This window comes from Macaca mulatta, chromosome 1 (assembly GCF_049350105.2).
Source record: "Macaca mulatta isolate MMU2019108-1 chromosome 1, T2T-MMU8v2.0, whole genome shotgun sequence".
Lineage (NCBI taxonomy): Eukaryota > Metazoa > Chordata > Mammalia > Primates > Cercopithecidae > Macaca > Macaca mulatta.
Window position 1 is genome coordinate 211,969,259 of NC_133406.1, and position 17,189 is coordinate 211,986,447.

The following is a 17,189-nucleotide window of genomic DNA, read 5'->3' on the forward strand; positions in this document are numbered from 1 at the left end:
CCAACACGGTGAAACCCCATGTCTACTAAAAATACAAAAATTAGCTGGGCGTGGTGGCACCTGCCTGTAATCCCAGCTACTTAGGAGGCTGAGGCAGGAAAATTCCTTCAACCTGGGAGGCAGAGGTTGCAGTGAGCCAAGATCGTGCCATTGCACTCTAGCCTGGGTGACAGAGAGACTCCATCTCAAAAAAAAAAAATATATATATATATAGATAGATAGATAGATAGATAGATAGATAGATAGATATAAAATTAATTTTATAAATAAAATACTATTTACATTTTCACTGGAAAAATCACAAAGTATACTATGTGGATTTTCTTGCCTCCAAAAGCAATTGTGTTATTTCAAGTGTTGAGGATGCCAGAAAGCTTGAAGATTTAAAAATAACCTCACAAAGAGCTCATTTTCAACACCAGATGGAAAGAAATTACTCTAAAGACACATGTGTAGGAAGACATATATACAATATCATATGACACCATGCAAAAGGTTTATATAATTACATAATACCATCAAGATTAGAAAGACTGCAGGTAGTAAGCTGGCAACAGTGTCGATCCTCTGAATCATTAAAAAAAGAGAAAAGGGCAAGAAACAGCAAGTGGGTGGTAGCAAAAAATTTTTAAAAGCCTTTACTTTAAGCTGCCTTCCATGTGTCCCTATTGCATGCTGAAATGGTTGGCAGGTAAAATTTGAGGGCTTAAATCCTTGGCACTCTTGAGAGTCCTGCCTGTGTCCATATGGCCAAAAACTGGGGAGGGAAGGGGGAATGGGATGAATTTCAACAATCTGTGTGAAATGTATTATTAAGGTGAAACACTCTTCACTTGAATACATGTAGAACTTCTAATTGGTAAATTAAAATACGTGCTTGGCATCTTAGTTAAGGCAGCATTTCTTTATAAGATATGTTTAAAGATATGCCATTAAGATCCCATTGTGTTAAAATGATTTAATAGGATTACTTAAGAATATATGTAAGTACTAATAGCTGTGCGTCAATCACAACTAAACCTTGGCCTAATACTATGTATTCGTAAATCACCAAAAATATACATTTATATTATACTTATGGTTTACAGGCTTAAATTTAACCAATTCAAAATAACTCTATTAGCTAGATGTGATGGCACACACCTGTAGTCCCAGCTATTTGGGTGACTGAGACAGGAGGATCACTTGGGCCCAGGGGTTCAACAGCAACCTCAGCAACATAGAGAGACTCCCATATAAATTTTTAAAAATTAAAATAGGCCAGGCGCTATGGCTCACACCTGTAATCCCAGCACTTTGGGAAGCCAAGACAGGCAGATTTCTTGAGCCTAGGAGTTCAAGACTAGTCTGGTCAAGATGGCAAAACCCAGTCTCTAAAAATATAAAACATTAGCCAGGTGTGGAGCCTGTAGCTCCAGCTACTCAGGAGGCTGAGGTGGGAAGATCACCTGAGCCTGGAAAGCTGATGCTGCAGTGAGCCATGATCACACCACTGCACTCCAGCCTGGGTGACGGGAGTAAGACCCTGTCTCATAAAATTAATAAATAAATAAAAATAAAATAATCCTATGCTTTAATATAGTTAAATCACTGGGAGTTTCTCACTCGAAACTTTTCTATCGTAACTTTTTTATGGTTTCATGCAGATATTATAACAAATATAATGCATGGGCAAAAGTTTTCTGAGTGAATATTAATGTAGAAAGTACCAAAACCTCAATCTATGTTGTGTCCAGTGCTAGGATTCAAACAAATAGAGGGCCTACCAAAAGCTGATCTGCATTAGGGTGACCTTTGTGGAGGATGGAATCAGGCTGCATCTATAAATAACAATTAACTACAGGAGTATAGATTATATCCAATCTTATTTGATTATCTCCACCTATTTCCAAAAAAAATGGAGGTGTTCCTGTCTCTATTAATAGATACTAGATAACAGAATAGAATTATTGAATATAGAATTAGATAATAGAAAATAATCTTAATAGAGCATCTATTGCCTATTCCAATCTAATTTATCAATATAAACTTACAGTCATATTTCTTATCCATTCCATCAGACAGATAATCTTGCCCCTTCCTACCCACCCTGCCAAGATTTCTTTAACCTTACCCAAGCTCTACTCCACTTAGCTTAGAAACAATTTTAATCTCTACAAGTAGAGATCACCCTGAGAGTCGAGGGCCTAGATTAATTGGGTGGAACTGACCCAAAGAGTCGTCAGCTACAGAAGAGGGAGAGCAGCAATTCAATAAACCATCACAGTTTAATCCACATAGATTTAATTTGGGGATAAGAGATAACTCGCAAAAAAGAGAACTGCTCTTGGCCGGGCACGGTGGCTCATGCCTGTAATCCCAGCACTTTGGGAGGCCAAGGCAGGCAGATTACCTGAGGTCGGGAGTTCAAGACCAGCCTGACCAGCATGGAGAAACCTCGTCTCTACTAAAAATACAAAATTAGTCAGGCATGGTGGCACATGCCTGTAATCCCAGCTACTAGGCAGGCTGAGGCAGGAGAATCGCGTGAACCTGGGAGGTGGAGGTTGCGGTGAGCCGAGATCACACCATTGCACTTCAGCCTGGGCAATAAGAGCAAAACTCCGTATCAGAAAAAAAAAGAACTGCTCTTAATTGCAATAATAAAATAATAAAAATAATAAAACAGTAAATAATTTAAAAGCATGATGCCAGAATGTCTCTGGAATTTCTATATAGAAAGGACTTTGGGGCTGGATGCTGTGGCTCATGCCTGTAATCCCAGCACTCTGGGAGGCTGAGGCAGGTGGATCACTTGAGATCAGGAGTTCCAGATCAGCCTGGCCAACGTGGTGAAATCCCGTCTCTACCAAAGAATGCAAAATTTAGCCAGGCATGCTGGTGCATGCCTGTAGTCCCAGCTACTCGGGAGGCTGAGGTGGAAGAATCGCTTGAATCCGGGAAGCAGAAGTTGCAGTGAGCCGAGATCATGCCATTGCATCCCAGCCTAGGCAACAGAGCAAGACCCTGCCTTGACAAAAAAAAAAAAAAGACTTTTAAGGATAGCAATTTGACCGGAAGGAGAGACAGAATATTTGGATATCAAGCTCTCAGTTCCTACCTAGATTGCATATTTACTTACGGTGACTTAGTGGAAAGCTGACGAAGTTAGCAGATAGGGAATATTAAAGTCTCTTCAAGCTACTTCTTGAATTATACTGGCTGCTGTTCTCCAAAGTTCAAAGAGCTAGCCAATTTATTTTCAAATATTTTAAGTGGATACAATCCCATTTAAATAAAAATAATCAGCAAAATAAGTATAAACAGACTTTCATCATAATCGGATTTTCCGAAAACCAATATTTGAAGCGAAGTGTCAGTAAGGTGGGTAATTCTAAATGAGATCACCACTCAACATAAAACATCAAAGTTCTCCTTTCTAACACCTCCAAGTTCAGAGTACTCCTCACTGCTACAGCATTTTTCTTTATCTTTCTCTTTATGTACTCATTAAATAGCAGCAGAGTAAATCAAAATATTAATCTAACCCAGTGTGCACTCCAGAGTATTTGTTATATTGCATTTTACTAAACACACCAGGAACCCACTCTTAAAAAGGACACACAGTAAAAGCCACCAGTGACATACCAAGAAACTTAAATGAACAACAAAAAATCACACACATTTGGCATCTGTCTCTCCTCTCCTCTAACTAAATGCTATGATAAATGCAATCAAGCAATTATTTTCTTTTTTCTCTTTGGGACAGAATTTCACTCTGTTGCCCAGGCTGGAATGCAGTAGTCTCAAACTCGAAGCCTCGAGCTATCCGTGGGCTTCAGCCTCCCAAAGTGCTGGGATTACAAGCATAAGCCACTGCACCTAGCTAGCAATTACTTTTCAATAATTTTGGATCCTTTACACAAGTAAGGCCCATAACTGATTAATTCAGAGGCCATCTTTGGAGGCTTTATTTAGAGGAAAAAAACAAAGTTATTCATAAGAAAAGTTATTGGAATTATTGTTGTTTAGCTCACAAACAAAATAAAGTGTTCCATGTTCAAGCAATTAAAGAAAAAAATCAAATTTAGAGGTAGCAATGAATCCACACCTGAATATGCATTTAACCAAACACAAACTTGATAAAACTCAGAAAAATACAGACCACTGGCTGGGTGTGGTGGTTCACGCCTGTAATCCCAGCACTTTGGGAGGCCAAAGTGGGCAGCTCACGAGGTCAAGAGACAGAGACCATCATGGCCAACATGGTGAAACCTCGTCTCTACTAAAAATACAAAAATTTAGCTGGGTGTGGTGGTGCGCCCCTGTAGTCCCAGCTACTCAGGAGGCTGAGACAGAAAAGACAAGAAAAACAAAAATACACTGACAACACTTACGCTGTCCTGCCTCTTAGATAACAAGGAAACAAACTGTGGTCTACATGTAGGCTCCTCTTGATTTCAGAACCAAACTCAGCCCCTGATGGCCACTGATATTCTAAAGTTATGAAATCAGATTAGCAATATTTAAATTGGATTACTACATTAAAAAAAGCAGTGTGAGCAAACCCTATCATTCACACCAAAAATTACACACAAGGCATGGTGGCTCATGTCTGTAATACAGACTAGGCTGGGCACAGTGGCTCATGTCTGTAATCCCAGCACTTTTGGAAGCAGAGGTGAGATTATCATTTGAGCTCAGGAGTTTGAGACCAGCAGTTTGAGACCAGCCTGGGCAACATAGCGGACCCCGGGTTTAAAAAAAAAAAAAAGCTGGGCATGGTAGTGCATGTCTGTAGTCCCAGCTGCTGGGGAGGCTGAGGTGGGAGAACCACTCGAACCCAGGAATTCAAGACGGCAGTGAGCCAGGATCATGCCACTGCCCTCCAGCTTGGGCAACGAGGTAAGACCCCTGTCTCTAAAAACATATGTATACAGGGCCGGGCACAGTGGCTCATGCCTGTAATCCCAGTACTTTGGGAAGCCGAGGCGGGTGGATCATTTAAGGGCAGGAGTTCAAGACCAGCCTGACCAACATGGTGAAACCCCGTCTCTACTAAAAATACAAAAGTTAGGTGGGCATGATAGCAAGTGCCTGTAATCCAAGCTACTTGGGAGCCTCAGCCAGGAGAATTGCTTAAACCCAGGAGGTGGAGGTTGCAGTGAGCTGAGATGGCGCCACTGCAGCCAGCCTTTGTGACAGAGTAAGATTCAAAATAAATAAATAAATAAACCCACACAGAGATATCAAAGCAAGGGTTATTACAGAGTAGTTCTATTTGGTTGGACAATACAAAGAAAAGGAGAATAAAGGTGGAAAGGTAGATTGTAGCCATATTGCATAAGAACTTACAGGACATTTGGTATAAAACAATTAAATGTTGGGAGAGGCCGGGTGAGGTGGCTCACATCTGTAATCCCAGCACTTTGGGAGGCCCAGGCAGGAGGATCCCTTGAGCCCAGGAATTCAAGACCAGCCTAGGCAACATAGTGAGACTGTCTCTACAAAAAAACAAAAAGAAATTAGCCAAGCATGGGGGCACACGCCTGTAGTCCCACCTACTAGGGAGGCTGAGGCAGGAGGATCACTTGAGCCCAGGAGTTCAAGGCTGCAGTGAGCTTTGATCACGCCACTGCACTCCAGCCTGGGTGACAGAATGAGACCCTGTTTAAAAAAAAGAAAAAAATTGTTGGGAGAATTTTGGTAAAACCTACAGATTAAAAACATTTATTTCTAAGCCTGAATTCAAACATACAAGGAAAAATGTATAGTTTTGTTGGTAGAAGAGCAATCAGAAGGTTGGCACCCTGAACTTAGGTTGGCACTCTGAACTTATGTTCAACAATGAGTTCACCTTTTTTTGAGACAGTTTTGCTCTGTTGCCCAGGCTGAAGTGCAGTGGTGCAATCTTGGCTCACTGCAACCTCCACCTCCCAGGTTCAAGCGATTCTCCTGCCTCCGCCTCCTGAGTAGCTGGGATTACAGGCACATGCCATCACACCCAGCTACTTTTTTTGCATTTTTAGTACAGATGGGGTTTCACCATGCTGGCCAGGCTAGTCTCGAACTCCTGACCTCAAGTGATCCACCCGCCTTGGCCTCCCAAAGTGCTGGGATTACAGGCGTGAGCCACCGTGCCCAACTGAGTTCATTTTTAATAGAGGCAAAGATCACTGTACTTGTTTCCCCAGGTGTATGAATAATATCTATCTTTACCTTAATTATAAGCTTCTTATAGAAAACACATGGAATTAACCACTTTGATTCTAAGGCAATCTGGTGTTCAGTTATTCCATCTATTTTTGAATCTGCCATTTATTGAGTGCTTACTGTATGCCAGATAGCACGTACGCTACATGGATTATATTAATAACACCCCAAACCAAAAATTTTACAACTGGGGAAGAACTGATTACACTTTCAATTTGCAGAAAAGGGAAATGAAGAGTACACATCAAGTTTCCACAAAAAGTACGAGTTAGTGCTACATTAACAAAATTGGGACGAGAAGAAACATATACAGGCTATGTATCCTGCTTTTAGTTAAAGGGATCTAATCAATTAACATGTTTGCCAGGACTGAGAATACAGAAAACAACAATGAGCAACAGCATTGACTACAGTACATCCTCAAGAGAGTCTAAATCCACTATAATAATACCCAAGACACAAGACACAACCATTTCTTGCCATTTTCCCTAAAAACAGAAGGGAACAAAATAGCAGCTGTGAAATCATCCAGACTACTTAAAAAAAAAAAAAAAAAAAGCATCTAAAAAAAAAAAAGAAAGAAAAAACTATCTCCTAATGAGCAACTACTTGCCACAAAACAAGTCTCCACAGACTAGTCATTTATGGCAGGGTACGGGGTACAGTTAGAGAAACAACAGGATGACAGTCGCTATCATGTGGCCAGAAACCAGTCCATCAGCAATCTGTTTCACGTGAGATCACTTTCTCTCAAGAGAACGCCTGTTCTCGGGGAGCATGACCCTGTTTTGGCAAAACCTCCCCAGGAATAATGGCCTGCTGGTCAATCTCGGAGGGCGAGCCCAGACCCGGCCTCTCCACAGGTACAGCAGCCCAGCGAGCACGGGGGAAGATTTCCAGGCCGACAGATGCGCGAACTGAAAAAGGAGGTCACGAAGCTGAGAGAATAGATTTAACCCTCTGCTCGCTGGGAACCGTGAAGACTTAGGGGGAACGTGTTTTTCAATGATGCAGGCGTCGGTGGCGGGAAGGCCTGCGAAGTCCTGCCAGGGCTCCCTGCAGCCCTCAGATACCGCCTGACTTCTGCAGACAGCCCAGCTCCCTCGCCAGGAAGAAATCGCTCCGCGGCTGCACGCAACACCTTCACCGTCTGAAACCTGCGATTCTCCGCATTTGGTTTTCTCCCGAGGCTCCTGCACACCGCACCGTGATTGATGCACCCGAGGGGACCGATTTTCCCTCGTCAAAAATACACCCCAAGCCTAACTTTCCAACGCTCCCGCGACGCAACCCCTTCCCTTTCCTCAGCGGCTCCAGCCCGCCCCTCGCTCCTCGGGCCGCGTCCCGGCTAGCGTCCCAGTGTGCGCACGAGGCCCCTCCGCGGGAGAGCCCGCGCCCCGGCCCGGGGCCTGTGGGGTGCTGCAGACAAAGAGGCTGCAGCGCCGCCGCGGCCGCCAGGACCGTCCCCACGGGGACAGCTCCACGCCCCCCGCCCCGGCTCCCGCGCCGCCGCCGCCGCCGCCTCGCCTCACCGGTGGCTCCGGGGCCGGGCTCCTGCGCCCGCCACTGCTGCAGCCCGACGAACAATGGCAGGAGGAGACGCCGGCGTCCCAGGCTTGGGCCCTCTGCGGCTCGCGGGCCCTCCGGCTGCTGCTGGCTGACTGACTAAGCCCACCAGCGGAGGGAGGGAGCGAGCGAGCGAGCGAGCAGGCGAGCGGCCCTGGCGCGCGCCCTCCCGCCTTCCCTCTGCCAGGCGAGGCCAGCCCGGCCCGCAGCCCGCCCGCCCGCGCGCGCCCCTCCCCCTCCGTTCGCCACAACATTGTAGTAAATTTCTATTGGGCCGCGCCGGAGGGAAGGAGGGGGCCGGGCCCGCGGCCCGTCCGCCCATTGGCTGAGGCCAACTTCTAGCTCCTCTAGTTTCCCCCCTCCCTTAGGCCGGTAAGGAGAGGAGAGGGGAAGGAAAAAGAGGAAAAGGCAAGGGGCTGGCCGCGTGTGCGCACGCGCAAGTCGAACCCGGTCTGGAGCTAGGGTGTTCCGGGATCCCGCAGCACCCACGTGGGACATGAGGCAGCTAGAGCCCTGGACGGTGAGGTCCTTTCCTCCTTCCAAGTAAGAGGCCGAGATTTGGAAGCCTCAGGGAAGTAACTCACGTAGAGGTTGTAGCCAGGACTGACTCCCCCTAAACGCTTAGTGACCTCGGGTAAGTCATTCAGCTGCTCTGTGCCTCAGTTTCCCCATTCACTAGTTTGTCTCTAGGCGCCCTTCCCACCCTTACATTCGATGAGACTTTACCTCTCCTGCCAGCTGTGTAAGGTCTGAAATGGAAGCTAAGTGTTGAGGCCACGCCAAGACTGATCCCGTCTTCTGCATTTAAGGGTCTCCTAATTCCCCCCTGGCAATCTCAAAATTATAAAGACCTAGCTTCCGAGGTCTGGTCTCCAGATGAAGTTAGGGTTGCTCTGACAATTGCTTAGTGTGTCTTTATTTCCTTCCAGAAGTGTCAGAGACCCCTTGACCTTTCCTACTCCCTGATGGTCTGTGAACAGGCTTCGGACCCACAGTGCAAAAAAGAAGGCTTTTGTTTGAAGCATCATACCTAGAAGGCAAGATAGGATCTGGTGTTCTATTTTAGAGATGAGGAAACTGAAGCAGAGACTTAGAACTGACAGGATAAGAAGCCAGGCAATCTGACAGCACAGTCTGTAGACGCCAACTAGACATTCCTGATATCTAATCACAGCTCCTTCACAATCCCAGCACAGCCTCTGGAAACAGATTGCCTGGGTTCAATTCTTAGTCTCCAGCCCTTCCTAATGATTTGATTTTCATTTTTCTTTTATTTATTTATATTTATTTTTGAGACAGAGTCTCGCTCTGTCACCAGGCTGGAGTGCGGTGCCGCGATCTCGGCTCCCTGCAAGCTCCGCCTCCCGGGTTCACGCCATTCTCCCGCCTCAGCCTCCCGAGCAGCTGGGACTACAGGCGCCCGCCACCACGCCCGGCTAATTTTGTTTTTGTATTTTTAGTAGATACGGGGTATAACCGTATTAGCCAGGATAGTCTCCATCTCCTGACCTCGTGATCCGCCCTTCTCGGCCTCCCAAAGTGCTGGGATTACAGGCTTGAGCCACCATGCCCGGCCGTGCCTCATTTTTCAACACCATAAAAGGGGATAATATGTCCAAGTAGCTGGGACTCCATAGGAGGCTGAGGTGGGAGGATTGCTCAAGCCCAGGAGTTCAAGGCCACAGTGAGCTAGGATCATGCCATTCCACTCCAGCTTGGGCAACAGAGCAAGACTCTATCTCTAAAAACAAAAACGAGGGTTGGCGAAGGGAGAAGGATAATAATAGTTCCCACCTCATAGAGTTACTATAAGAATTAGGCCAGGTATGGTGGCTCATGCCTGTAATCCCAGCACTTTGGGAGGCAGAGGCAGGCAGATCACCTGAGGTCAGGAGTTTGAGACCAGCCTGGCCAAATGGTGAAACCCCATCTCTACTAAAAATACAAAACTTAGCTGGGCCTGGTGGCAGGCGCCTGTAATCCCAGCTATTCTCAGAGGTTGAGGCAGGAGGAACACTTGACCCCAGGAGGCGGAGGTTGCAGAGAGCCCAGATCGTGCCATTGCACTCCAGGTTGGGTGACAAGAGCAAGCCTCCATCTCAAAAAAAAAAAGAAAGAAAAGAAATGAGTTAAAATATGTAAAGGACTTAGTGCAGTGCCTAGCTCATAGTAAGATCTATATGTGTTAATTATTATTACTATTCAGAGACTAAAATGTGGACTGAGAGGTGTGGAACTGGCAAATATAATAATATATTTGTTAAGCATACAATTGTTGTCAGCACTGAGCTGAGCACGTTATATAAATTGTCTGTTTGAAACATCATAAAACCCCTTGAAAACCACCTGACTACACCATCTAAAACAGCCTCCACTCAAACCCCCTTATCCTGCTTTAATTTGCCTCACAGCACTTACCCTACTTGACTTTCTATGATATATTTATCATTTATTGTGCCTCTCAAATAAATTGCTGTAATCTAGACCCACTAGACTGCAAGCTCAGGAAGGCAGGGACTATATATGTATTCATATCCCAGAACAGTATACACTCAATAAATATAAATATTTGTTGAATGAATTAATGAATGTCCTCATTTTATATACAAGGAAACTGAGTCTTAGTGAGGTCAGGTGACTTGGCCAGGGTCATTCTGTGTACTCGGGGTGAAGCACCTGTTTTTTTTTGTTTTTTTTTTTTTTTTTTTGAGAAGGAGTTTCGCTCTTGTTTCCCAGGCTTTAGTGCAATGGCACCATCTCAGCTCAGCGCCACCTCTGCCTCCCAGGTTCAAGCGATTCTCCTGCCTCAGCCTCCCGAGTAGCTGAGATTACAAGCATGTGCCACCACGCCTGGCTAATTTTGTGTTTTTAATAGAGACAGAGTTTCTCCATGTTGGTCAGGCTGGTCTCGAACCCCCAACCTCAGGTGATCCGCCCACCTCAGCATCCCAAAGTGCTGGGATTACAGGCATGAGCCACCATGCCTGGCCGCACGGGTTCTTGAATACTCTGGTCTCCTGCCTCAAGTCCTCAGGTTCAGCTGTGCTTTTTATTCAGAGTTCTAGTCCTACCACCTCTGTGCCCCAGGCTTCCTTCACCAATCAGACAGGAAAATCTGGTATCTTGAAGGATGAGTACAGAAGACCAATCACCAGTGGCTTACCATCTCCACCACCACCAAGTTATCCAGCAAATTCAGATTCATGAAAACCCAGTATTCTCTATGCCATGAAGTGCTAGCCAATGGCACATCTAATTGGATGCAAAGAATATGTAGCATTTAATAATCATTACCCTGAAAATAAGTAGAGGTCTCAGGCTAACAGAAAAAGGCTAGACACAAGGCAGGTATGAACCACTCTGAAATTCAGAGCGCCATGCAATGACACACCAAAATCCACTGGCCCAGTCTTTAGAATCTGAAAGACCTGAATTCCAGTGCTGGCTTGTAATTCTTAGCCTGCAGATGAAAAGGCTTTGTAAACTGTAAAGTACTATCCACACATGAGGAATTTTTGTTATTTTAGACATACATCTTCACTTGTTAGGCTAAGTGCCCAATCTCTGAGTGTTGCCAGGCCTATCACATAGGAGAATGTGGGAGTGTAAGTAATGCCTAATATGAAGGCAGAAAAACTACCTTGACTCCTGGGCCTATCTGCCCTCTCACACTTCTGCAAACCAGATATCCAGTCCCAGCTCACCCTGCAGAGACTGCCATCAGGTACCAAGGGTAAAGGTCCCAAGCACCATCTCTGAGGCTAATTTCCTAGACAGAAACAGCTCTGCTCCATGCTCACATCTGGGTGGCAGCTGTGCTATGCTCCAAGCCCCAGGATGGGGTCCCTAAGGGCCATCTCTATCTCGCCTGCCAGCTGAGCCCACCATTACCTCCCTACCCCCTACCCTTCGTGTTCCTTCCTAGGGAATACAGGCCCCGCTAGCTGTCTGTTAGCCCCTGGAGCAGTCAAGGGCGCTAAGAAAAAAAGAAAAGGGAAAAAAAAGACAGCGTGAAAGGGTCTTAATCCTTCCCCACTGCAAACTGAGCCCAAGCAAAAACAAACACCAGCTGCACATTGGAGGATGAAATTAGATGGTGAAATTAGGTGGTGACCAGTGGGAAAGGCCAGGGAGCGTAGATGAGGCCTCAGATGACCTGGTAGAGATGAGATTGGAAGAAAGGGGGGAGGGGCGGGAAAACTATACCCAAATCTGGGACGTGGGCGGATTAGGGACACAGCTGGCCTGAAGCCCCAGTGATAGGGCACAGGGAAAATGTTCGTCTGTTGTGGAGGATGGAAAGAGATTGAAGAGGGCTTTGAAAAGCTGGGTCCACCAGCAAAGTGTTCTGAACAGTACTATTGAATGAAAACTGATGCTGGTACCAAAAGTACATGAAGAGTAGTGCTTGCCATCCTGCCCACGGCCATAAAAATCACAGTCATTTTAGACTTGTAAACACAAACAATAAATCAAACAGGCTATAATGGGATGGGGAATTACCATTCATACAGTGGGATGGGGATTATTTTTACTAGTAGTACTTGACTTGTTCATAGAAAATTTAGAAACACGGCCGGGTGCGTTGGCTCACGCCCGTAATCCCAGCACTTCGGGAGGCCGAGGCGGGCGGATCATGAGGTCAGGAGATCGAGACCATCCTGGCTAACACGGTGAAACCCCATCTCTACTAAAAATATGAAAAATCAGCTGGGCATGGTGGCGGGTGCCTGTCGTCCCAGCTACTTGGGGGGCTGAGGCAGGAGAATGGCGTGAACCCGGGAGGCAGAGCTTGCAGTGAGCCAAGATCGCGACAGAGCAGGACTTCGTCTCAAAAAAAAAAAAAAGAAAGAAAGTTTAGAAACACAAGAAAAAATGTAAGTCACCATAGAGCCACCAGTCAAAAATAACTACCATCAATATTTTGGGACCTTCCCTTTTAGTACCTTTTCTTATATGCATACTTTTTTTTTTTTTTTTTGAGACAGTGATCTCACTCTGTTGCCCAGGCTGGTATGTAGTAGCATGACTACAGCTCACTGCAGCCTTGACCTCCTGGGCTCAAGCGATGAGATCCTCCCACCTCAGCCTCCCAGGTAGCTGGGACTACAGGCGTGCCATTGTGTCCAGCAAATTTTTTTTTTCCAGCCCAGATGTCTTTTATTTATTTATTTATTTTAACACCTATTATGCCATGAATTCATAGGGAATAGTTTCCAGCAGCTCAGGCTCCTTCCCATTGGTTCTCACAAAGTGTGCTTCTCTGGGTGGAGCAGGCTGGCGCTTCAGTTGGACCCAGGTACCTTTCTCTTTGGCTTCTTTCTTTTTCTGATCATTTTCCTTCATGCGTTTCAGGAAGCTGTCTCGGCTCTTAGAGTGCTTAATGTGCTCAATATGCACATTAATTCTCTTGGCAAGAATCTTGCCCTTAACTTGTTTGTTTACATCAATGCCAACAGCATGCTGGGTAATATTGTAGACTCTTCCAGTTTTGCCATGGTAACACTTGTGGGGCATTCCTTTTTGAACAGTACCCATTCCCTTCATGTCTACGATATCACCTTTCTTATAGATTCGCATATACTTGGCCAAAGGAACAACTCCATGTTTTCTAAAAGGCCCAGAGAACATATATCAGGTGCCTCTCCTCTTTCCCTTTGTGTTAGTCATTTTGGCGAATTACTGGAAGATGGCGGTTCCAGCCAAAAGGGCGCAAATTTTTTAATTTTTTGGTACAGACAGGGTCTCATAGTGTTACCCAGACTGGTCTCGAACTCCTGGGCTCAAGTGATGGGATTACAAGCATGAGACACCACACCCACCCTTATGTATACTATCTATCTATCTATCTATCTATTGTATTTATCTGTTTTTGAGACACAATCTCTCTGTTGCCCAAGCTGGAGTACAGTGGTGCAATCATGGCTCACAGCAGCCTTGACCTGAGCTTTAGCAATCCTCCCTACTCAGCCTCCTGAGTAGCTGGGACTACAGGTGTATGCCACCACGCCCAGATACTTTTTTTTGTTGTTGTTGTTGAGATGGAGTCTTGCTCTGTCACCCAGGTTAGAGTGCAGTGGCGCGATCTCGGCTCACTGCAAGCTCCACGTCCCAGGTTCACGCCATTCTCCTGCCTCAGCCTCCCGAGTAGCCCACCACCACGCCCAGCTAATTTTTTGTATTTTTAGTAGAGAAGGGGTTTCATCATATTAGCCAGGATGGTCTCAATCTCCTGACCTCATGATCCGCCCTCCTCAGCCTCCCAAATTGCTGGGATTATAGGCGTGGGCCACACGCCTGGCTGATAATTTTTTATTTTATTGTTTGTAGAGATGAGGTCTCCCTATATTGTGGAGGCTAGTCTTGAACTCCTGGGCTCAAGCAGTCCTCCCACCTTGGCCTCACAGACTGCTAGGATTACAAGCGTGAGCCACTGCACCTGGCCTTATTTTTATTTATTTTATTTTTTATTTACTTTTTCAAGAGATAGGGTCTCACTCTGTTGCCCAGGCTGGAGTGCAGCTGTGCAATTATAACTCACTGTAGCTTTGAACTCATGGGCTCAAGCAATCCTCCCCCCTCATTCTCCCAAGTAGCTGGGATTATAAGCATAGGCCACTGCACCTAGCTTCTTATTTGTGTACTTTTCAGTGTACATATATTAAGTCATATGAAATTGCTGATTTTATAGGTTAAAAATGATCAAATATGAACAATTTCATATGTCTCAACCTAATGCTTTTTGAAAATTTAGGCCATATTATTTTAGGACTGACCTTTTTTGTTTTTTGAGAGGAGTCTTACTCCGTAGCCCAGGATGAGTACGGGTGGCCCAATCTCCACTCACTGCAACCTCTGCCTCCTGGATTCAAGAGATTCTGCTGCCTCAGCCTCTAGAGTAGCTGGGATTACAGGTGCCCACCACCATGCCCAGTTAATTTTTTTTTTTTTTTTGTATTTTCACTAGAGACATGTGGGACAGGCTGGTACTGAACTCCTGACCTCTGGTGATCCGCCTGGCTCGGCCACCCAAAGTACTGGGATTACAGGCATGAGCCACCAGGCCTGGCCTAAAACTGACTTTTTTCATTTAACAATATGTTGTGAACATTTATCATCATTTTTAACAATGCTATCAAGCGGATATATCATAATTTAGTTCACCCTACTATTGGACATTGAGTTTGTTTCCCATTTTTCTCTTAAAAATGATACTTGGGCCAGGCACGGTGACTCATGCCTGTAATCCCAGCACTTTGGGAGGCCGAGGCAGGTGGATAATGAGGTCAGGAGTGTAAGACCAGCCTGACCAACATGGTGAAACCCCGTCTCTACTAAAAATATGAAAATTAGCCAGACGTGGTGGCGCACACCTGTAATCCCAGCTGCTCAGGAGGCTGAGACAGGAGAATGGCTTGAACCTGGGAGGCAGAGGTTGCGGCAAGCAGAGATCAGGCCACTGCACTCCAGCCTGGGCAACAGGGCAAGACTGTATCTCAAATAATAATAATAATAATAATAATAATAACTTTTTTTTTTTTTGAGATGGAGTCTCGCCCTGTCGCCCAGGCTGGAGTGCAGTGGCACGATCTTGGCTTGCTGCAGCCTCTGCCTCCCAGGTTCAAGCAATTCTCCTGCCCCAGCCTCCCAAGCAGCTGGGATTACAGGCGCCCACCATCACACCCAGCTAATTTTCATATGTTTCGTAGAGACGGGGTTTCTCCATCTTGGCCAGGCTGGTCTCGAACTCCTGACCTCAGGTGATCCGCCTGCCTCAGCCTCCCAAAGTGCTAGGATTACAGGTGTGAGCCACCGTGCCCAGTAGATTTATGAGGTATTTTCTATGTGATAGGCACATAGTAAGTACTTTTTAAGCATTATTGCATTTAACTTCTTAACAATACTACTTAGGCAATATTATTAGCCTCAAGTACAGTTGAAGAAACTATAGCTTAGATAAATTAGGGGCTGTGCAGTGGCTCATATCTATAATCCCAACACTCTGGGAGGCCAGAGTTGGAGGATTGCTTGGGGTCAGGAGTTCGAGATCAGCCTGGGCAACATAGTGAGACCTCATTCCTAAAAAAAAAAATTAAAATTAAAAAAAAAATCAGCTGATCTGGCACTAGCTTTGGAGTCTAGGAAAAGAAAAAAGAAAATAGCCAAGCATGGTGGCACCTGCCTGTGGTCCTAGCTACTTGAGAGACTGAGGTGGGAGGATCACTGGAGCCTGGGAGGTCTAGGTTGCAGTGAGCCATGATCGCACTATCACACTCCACCACTTTGTGACAGAGCAAGACCCTGTCTCAAAAAAGAAAAAAAAAGGCCAGGCACAGTGGCTCACTTGTCAAGGAATGCCTTAACAACCATCCACCAGGTCCACTTTTACAATTTCAACCTTCTTCCCTCTGGCCCTTGTTTCTTGGGATGTCTGCACAGCAACCCCAATGCATAGGGGTAATGTAATCCCAGCACTTTGGGAGGCCGAGGGAGAAAGATCACTTGAGCCCAGGAGTTTGAGATCAGCCTGGGTAACATGGTGAGACCCCATCTCTATTAAAGGAAAAGAAAAGTTAGGTGATTTGCCCAACATCACAGCTTAAACTAGGTCTGTCTGATGCCACTGTCCTCTATTACATACCGCTTTCATATCACTCTCAGGAAAGCACTGGAAATGACGTGAATAAGTAATATTAACATCTGTCCCAAGACCTCAGGGAAAGGCTGTCATAGCTACTTCTGATTATAGCCCTGGGACATTCAAGGAGAAACCCACTGATCTGGCCTCCCATGACCCTCTCCAACCCTATTCTCTTACCAGCTGCAACGAGCCTAATGACCCTGATCCAGCAAAGCCTCAGCTCACTCAGCCTTAACCCACTAATTCTCTCTCACCAGGGGAGGGAACCCTCAAGGCATAGAGGGTTTTCCAAGAAACAGGCTCTATGCCACCTACTAGCTGACACCCTTCTAAAACTGGTAAAGTCAGCCTGGTCCAACCCTCACTTGACAGGGCAGAAGGGAAGATATAAGGAAGCAGGGGTATTGGGGGCACAGAAATTGCCAGGTTTGACTTGCCCCAAGATCCTCCAAAGCTGCTACTATAGGACAGGTCCTGAGCTGGCCAGCTAGCATTTGACTAACCTCAGTTTCCAAGACTTCCGGTGACTGGGAGCACTTTAGTGGGGAAGAAATTGAGAAATTAGGGCCAGGCACAGTGGCTCACACCTATAATCCCAACACTTTGGGAGGCCGAGGCAGGCGGATCACTTGAGGCCAGGAGTTCGAGAACAGCCCGGCCAACATGGCGAAACCCTGTCTCTACTAAAAATACAAAAAATTAGCCGGGTGTGGTGGTGTGCACCTGTAGACCCAGCTACTCGGGAAGCTGAGGCAGGAGAATTGCTTGAACCCAGGAGGCAGAGGTTTCA

General features: G+C 45.9%; 1 protein-coding gene, 1 long non-coding RNA gene and 1 pseudogene across 51 annotated transcripts in view; 1 reads left to right on the plus strand and 2 right to left on the minus strand.

Moving 5' to 3' along the window:
- Positions 1–17,189, minus strand: part of EPB41 (erythrocyte membrane protein band 4.1) — a 278,208-nt gene that overhangs the window by 201,726 nt on the left and 59,293 nt on the right. For 29 of the 50 annotated variants that reach the window (XM_077965456.1, XM_077965442.1, XM_077965438.1 and 26 more), the window contains exon 1: positions 7,725–7,983. The exons of 18 other annotated variants lie outside the window; for them this stretch is intronic. The gene's annotated coding sequence lies outside the window, so the exon portion shown is untranslated. Of the gene's footprint in view, positions 1–5,334; positions 5,478–7,724; positions 7,984–17,189 lie in introns of those variants that run through there. 3 more of the 50 variants (XM_077965521.1, XM_077965556.1, XM_077965593.1) reach the window with 2 other exon arrangements.
- Positions 4,781–17,189, plus strand: part of LOC144334747 (uncharacterized) — a 30,953-nt gene continuing 18,544 nt past the window's right edge. Inside the window, exon 1 of the long non-coding RNA XR_013404935.1 lies at positions 4,781–4,930. This is a non-coding gene — a long non-coding RNA (uncharacterized LOC144334747). The remainder of the gene's footprint in view (positions 4,931–17,189) is intronic.
- Positions 12,917–13,465, minus strand: LOC717286 (large ribosomal subunit protein eL21 pseudogene; annotated as a pseudogene).